This window comes from Haliotis cracherodii, unplaced genomic scaffold (genome assembly GCF_022045235.1).
Source record: "Haliotis cracherodii isolate W230 unplaced genomic scaffold, xgHalCrac1.p SCAF_13, whole genome shotgun sequence".
NCBI lineage: Eukaryota > Metazoa > Mollusca > Gastropoda > Lepetellida > Haliotidae > Haliotis > Haliotis cracherodii.
This window is the reverse complement of record NW_027266268.1, coordinates 26415561-26422720: the sequence shown is the minus strand read 5'-3', so window position 1 is coordinate 26422720 and position 7160 is coordinate 26415561.

Below are 7160 nucleotides of genomic sequence, written 5' to 3'. Positions count from 1 at the left end.
TAAGTACAGCTTATTGTGTCTACGCTCATTCTGCCTGCAGCTTATTCTGCCTGCAGCTCATTGTGAATAGAGCTCATTCTGTCTACACCCATACTGCATACAGCTCATTGTGTCTACACCCATTCTGCATACAGCTCATTGTGTCTACACCCATTCTGCCTACAGCTCATTCTGCCTACAGCTCATTGTGTCTACACACATTCTGAGTGCAGCACATTGTGTCTACACACATTCTGATTACAGCTCATTGTGTCTTCACCCATTCTGCCTACAGCTCATTCTGCCTGCAGCTCATTGTGTGTACCCTCATTCTGAGTACAGATCATTGTGTCTACACTCAATCTGAGTACAGCTCATTGTGTCTACCCTCATTCTGAGTACAGCTCATTGTGTCTACCCCCATTCTGAGTACAGCTCATTGTGTCTCCCCCATTCTGAGTACAGCTCATTGTGGCTACACTCATTCTGACTACAGCTCATTGTTGCTATCCTCATTCTGAGTACAGCTTCTTGTGTCTACAATTATTCTGAGTACAGCTCATTGTGTCTACACTCAATTTGAGTACAGCTCATAGTGGGTACCCGCATTCTGAGTACAGCTCATTGTGTCTACCCTCATTCTGAGTACAGCTCATTGTGTCTACCCTCATTCTGAGTACAGCTCATTGTGTCTACCCTCATTCTGAGTACAGCTCATTGTGTCTACAATCATTCTGAGTACAGCTCATTGTGTCTACAATCATTCTGAGTACAGCTCATTGTGTCTACAATCATTCTGAGTACAGCTCATTGTGTCTACACTCAATTTGAGTACAGCTCATTGTGTCTACCCCCATTCTGAGTACAACTCATTGTGTCTACCCCCATTCTGAGTACAGCTCATTGTGTCTAGAATCATTCTGAGTACAGCTCATTGTGTCTACACTCAATTTGAGTACAGCTCATAGTGTGTACCCCCATTCTGAGTACAGCTCATTGTGTCTACCCCCATTCTGAGTACAGCTCATTGTGTCTACCCTCATTCTGAAAACAGCTCATTTTGCCTACCCTCATACTGAGTACAGCTGATTGTGTCTACCCTCATTCTGAGTACAGCTCATTGTGTCTACCCTCATTCTGAGTACAGCTCATTGTGTCTACCCTCATTCTGAGTACAGCTCATTGTGTCTACAATCATTCTGAGTACAGCTCATTGTGTCTACACTCAATCTGAGTACAGCTCATTGTGGCTACCCCCATCCTTTGTACAGCTCCTTGTGTCTACCCTCATTCTGAGTACAGCTCATTGTGTCTACACTCAATTTGAGTACAGCTCATAGTGTCTACCCCCATTCTCAGTACAGCTCATTGTGTCTCCCCCATTCTGAGAACAGCTCATTGTGTCTACCCCCATTCTGAGTACAGCTCATTGTGTCTACCCTCATTCTGAAAACAGCTCATTGTGTCTATCCTCATTCTGAGTACAGCTCATTGTGTTTACCCTCATTCTGAGTACATCTCATTGTGTCTACCCCATTCTGAGTACAGCTCATTGTGTTTACACTCATTCTGAGTAAACTCATTTTGTCTACCCTCATACTGAGTACAGCTGATTGTGTCTACCCTCATTCTGAGTACAGCTCATTGTGTCTACCCTCATTCTGAGTACAGCTCATTGTGTCTACCCTCATTCTGAGTACAGCTCATTGTGTCTACAATCATTCTGAGTACAGCTCATTGTGTCTACACTCAATCTGAGTACAGCTCATTGTGGCTACCCCCATCCTTTGTACAGCTCCTTTTGTCTACCCTCATTCTGAGTACAGCTCATTGTGTCTACTCTCATTCTGAGTACAGCTCATTGTGTATACACTCAATCTGAGTACAGCTCATTGTGGCTACCCCCATCCTTTGTACAGCTCCTTTTGTCTACCCTCATTCTGAGTACAGCTCATTGTGTCTACACTCAATTTGAGTACAGCTCATTATGTCTACCCCCATTCTGAGTACAGCTCATTGTGTCTCCCCCATTCTGCCTGCAGCTCATTGTGTGTACCCTCATTCTGAGTACAGATCATTGTGTCTACACTCAATCTGAGTACAGCTCATTGTGTCTACCCTCATTCTGAGTACAGCTCATTGTGTCTACCCCCATTCTGAGTACAGCTCATTGTGTCTCCCCCATTCTGAGTACAGCTCATTGTGGCTACACTCATTCTGACTACAGCTCATTGTTGCTATCCTGATTCTGAGTACAGCTTCTTGTGTCTACAATTATTCTGAGTACAGCTCATTGTGGCTACCCCCATCCTTTGTACAGCTCCTTTTGTCTACCCTCATTCTGAGTACAGCTCATTGTGTCTACTCTCATTCTGAGTACAGCTCATTGTGTCTACACTCAATCTGAGTACAGCTCATTGTGGCTACCCCCATCCTTTGTACAGCTCCTTTTGTCTACCCTCATTCTGAGTACAGCTCATTGTGTCTACACTCAATTTGAGTACAGCTCATTATGTCTACCCCCATTCTGAGTACAGCTCATTGTGTCTCCCCCATTCTGCCTGCAGCTCATTGTGTGTACCCTCATTCTGAGTACAGATCATTGTGTCTACACTCAATCTGAGTACAGCTCATTGTGTCTACCCTCATTCTGAGTACAGCTCATTGTGTCTACCCCCATTCTGAGTACAGCTCATTGTGTCTCCCCCATTCTGAGTACAGCTCATTGTGGCTACACTCATTCTGACTACAGCTCATTGTTGCTATCCTCATTCTGAGTACAGCTTCTTGTGTCTACAATTATTCTGAGTACAGCTCATTGTGTCTACACTCAATTTGAGTACAGCTCATAGTGGGTACCCGCATTCTGAGTACAGCTCATTGTGTCTACCCTCATTCTGAGTACAGCTCATTGTGTCTACCCTCATTCTGAGTACAGCTCATTGTGTCTACCCTCATTCTGAGTACAGCTCATTGTGTCTACAATCATTCTGAGTACAGCTCATTGTGTCTACAATCATTCTGAGTACAGCTCATTGTGTCTACAATCATTCTGAGTACAGCTCATTGTGTCTACACTCAATTTGAGTACAGCTCATTGTGTCTACCCCCATTCTGAGTACAACTCATTGTGTCTACCCCCATTCTGAGTACAGCTCATTGTGTCTAGAATCATTCTGAGTACAGCTCATTGTGTCTACACTCAATTTGAGTACAGCTCATAGTGTGTACCCCCATTCTGAGTACAGCTCATTGTGTCTACCCCCATTCTGAGTACAGCTCATTGTGTCTACCCTTATTCTGAAAACAGCTCATTTTGCCTACCCTCATACTGAGTACAGCTGATTGTGTCTACCCTCATTCTGAGTACAGCTCATTGTGTCTACCCTCATTCTGAGTACAGCTCATTGTGTCTACCCTCATTCTGAGTACAGCTCATTGTGTCTACAATCATTCTGAGTACAGCTCATTGTGTCTACACTCAATCTGAGTACAGCTCATTGTGGCTACCCCCATCCTTTGTACAGCTCCTTGTGTCTACCCTCATTCTGAGTACAGCTCATTGTGTCTACACTCAATTTGAGTACAGCTCATAGTGTCTACCCCCATTCTCAGTACAGCTCATTGTGTCTCCCCCATTCTGAGAACAGCTCATTGTGTCTACCCCCATTCTGAGTACAGCTCATTGTGTCTACCCTCATTCTGAAAACAGCTCATTGTGTCTATCCTCATTCTGAGTACAGCTCATTGTGTTTACCCTCATTCTGAGTACATCTCATTGTGTCTACCCCATTCTGAGTACAGCTCATTGTGTTTACACTCATTCTGAGTAAACTCATTTTGTCTACCCTCATACTGAGTACAGCTGATTGTGTCTACCCTCATTCTGAGTACAGCTCATTGTGTCTACCCTCATTCTGAGTACAGCTCATTGTGTCTACCCTCATTCTGAGTACAGCTCATTGTGTCTACAATCATTCTGAGTACAGCTCATTGTGTCTACACTCAATCTGAGTACAGCTCATTGTGGCTACCCCCATCCTTTGTACAGCTCCTTTTGTCTACCCTCATTCTGAGTACAGCTCATTGTGTCTACTCTCATTCTGAGTACAGCTCATTGTGTCTACACTCAATCTGAGTACAGCTCATTGTGGCTACCCCCATCCTTTGTACAGCTCCTTTTGTCTACCCTCATTCTGAGTACAGCTCATTGTGTCTACACTCAATTTGAGTACAGCTCATTATGTCTACCCCCATTCTGAGTACAGCTCATTGTGTCTCCCCCATTCTGAGTACAGCTCATTGTGTCTACCCTCATTCTGAGTACAGCTCATTGTGTCTACCCTCATTCTGAGTACAGCTCATTGTGTCTACTCTCATTCTGAGTACAGCTCATTGTGTCTACCCCCATTCTGAGTACAGCTCATTGTGTCTCCCCCATTCTGAGAACAGCTCATTGTGTCTACCCCCATTCTGAGTACAGCTCATTGTGTCTACCCTCATTCTGAAAACAGCTCATTGTGTCTATCCTCATTCTGAGTACAGCTCATTGTGTTTACCCTCATTCTGAGTACATCTCATTGTGTCTACCCCATTCTGAGTACAGCTCATTGTGTTTACACTCATTCTGAGTAAACTCATTTTGTCTACCCTCATACTGAGTACAGCTGATTGTGTCTACCCTCATTCTGAGTACAGCTCATTGTGTCTACCCTCATTCTGAGTACAGCTCATTGTGTCTACCCTCATTCTGAGTACAGCTCATTGTGTCTACACTCAATCTGAGTACAGCTCATTGTGGCTACCCCCATCCTTTGTACAGCTCCTTGTGTCTACCCTCATTCTGAGTACAGCTCATTGTGTCTACACTCAATTTGAGTACAGCTCATTATGTCTACCCCCATTCTGAGTACAGCTCATTGTGTCTCCCCCATTCTGAGTACAGCTCATTGTGTCTACCCTCATTCTGAGTACAGCTCATTGTGTCTACCCTCATTCTGAGTACAGCTCATTGTGTCTACTCTCATTCTGAGTACAGCTCATTGTGTCTACTCTCATTCTGAGTACAGCTCATTGTGTCTACCCTCATTCTGAGTACAGCTCATTGTGTCTACCCTCATTGTGAGTACAGCTCATTGTGTCTACACTCAATTTGAGTACAGCTCATTATGTCTACCCCCATTCTGAGTACAGCTCATTGTGTCTCCCCCATTCTGAGTACAGCTCATTGTGTCTACCCTCATTCTGAGTACAGCTCATTGTGTCTACCCTCATTCTGAGTACAGCTCATTGTGTCTACACTCAATTTGAGTACAGCTCATTATGTCTACCCCCATTCTGAGTACAGCTCATTGTGTCTCCCCCATTCTGAGTACAGCTCATTGTGTCTACCCTCATTCTGAGTACAGCTCATTGTGTCTACCCTCATTCTGAGTACAGCTCATTGTGTCTACTCTCATTCTGAGTACAGCTCATTGTGTCTACCCCCATTCTGAGTACAGCTCATTGTGTCTCCCCCATTCTGAGAACAGCTCATTGTGTCTACCCCCATTCTGAGTACAGCTCATTGTGTCTACCCTCATTCTGAAAACAGCTCATTGTGTCTATCCTCATTCTGAGTACAGCTCATTGTGTTTACCCTCATTCTGAGTACATCTCATTGTGTCTACCCCATTCTGAGTACAGCTCATTGTGTTTACACTCATTCTGAGTAAACTCATTTTGTCTACCCTCATACTGAGTACAGCTGATTGTGTCTACCCTCATTCTGAGTACAGCTCATTGTGTCTACCCTCATTCTGAGTACAGCTCATTGTGTCTACCCTCATTCTGAGTACAGCTCATTGTGTCTACAATCATTCTGAGTACAGCTCATTGTGTCTACACTCAATCTGAGTACAGCTCATTGTGGCTACCCCCATCCTTTGTACAGCTCCTTGTGTCTACCCTCATTCTGAGTACAGCTCATTGTGTCTACACTCAATTTGAGTACAGCTCATTATGTCTACCCCCATTCTGAGTACAGCTCATTGTGTCTCCCCCATTCTGAGTACAGCTCATTGTGTCTACCCTCATTCTGAGTACAGCTCATTGTGTCTACCCTCATTCTGAGTACAGCTCATTGTGTCTACTCTCATTCTGAGTACAGCTCATTGTGTCTACTCTCATTCTGAGTACAGCTCATTGTGTCTACCCTCATTCTGAGTACAGCTCATTGTGTCTACCCTCATTGTGAGTACAGCTCATTGTGTCTACACTCAATTTGAGTACAGCTCATTATGTCTACCCCCATTCTGAGTACAGCTCATTGTGTCTCCCCCATTCTGAGTACAGCTCATTGTGTCTACCCCCATTCTGAGTACAGCTCATTGTGTCTACCCCTATTCTCAGTACAGCTCATTGTGTCTCCCCCATTCTGAGTACAGCTCATTGTGTCTACCCCAATTCTGAGTACAGCTCATTGTTGCTACCCCCATTCTGAGTACAGCTCATTGTGTCTACCCTCATACTGAGTACAGGTCATTGTGTATCCCCCATTCTGAGTACAGCTCATTGTGTCTACCCTCATTCTGAGTACAGCTCATTGTGTCTACACTCATTCTGAGTACAACTCATTTTGTCTGCGCTCATTCTGAGTACAGCTCATTGTGTCTACCCTCATTCTGAGTACAGCCCATTGTGTCTACACCCATTCTGCTTGCAGCTCATTGTGAATAGAGCTGATTGTTTACACCCATTCTGCCTACAGCTCATTCTGCCTTCAGCTCATTGTGTCTACACTCATTCTGACTACAGCTCATTGTGTCTTCACCCATTCTGTCTACAGCTCATTCTGCCTGCAGCTCATTGTGTTTACACTCATTCTAAGTACAGCTTATTGTGTCTACGCTCATTCTTCCTGCAGCTCATTGTGTATACACTCATTCTGCTTGCAGGTCATTGTGTCTACATCCATTCTGCCGACAGCTCATTGTATATACAGCTCATTGTGTTTACACCCATTCTGCCTACAGCTCATTCTGCCTGCATCTCATTGTGAATAGAGCTCATTGTGTCTACACCCATTCTGAGTGCAGCTCATTGTGTCTACGCTCTTTCTGAGTACAGCTCATTGTGTCTACCCCCATTCTGAGTGCAGCTCATTGTGTCTACACTCTTTCTGAGTACAGCTCATTGTGTCT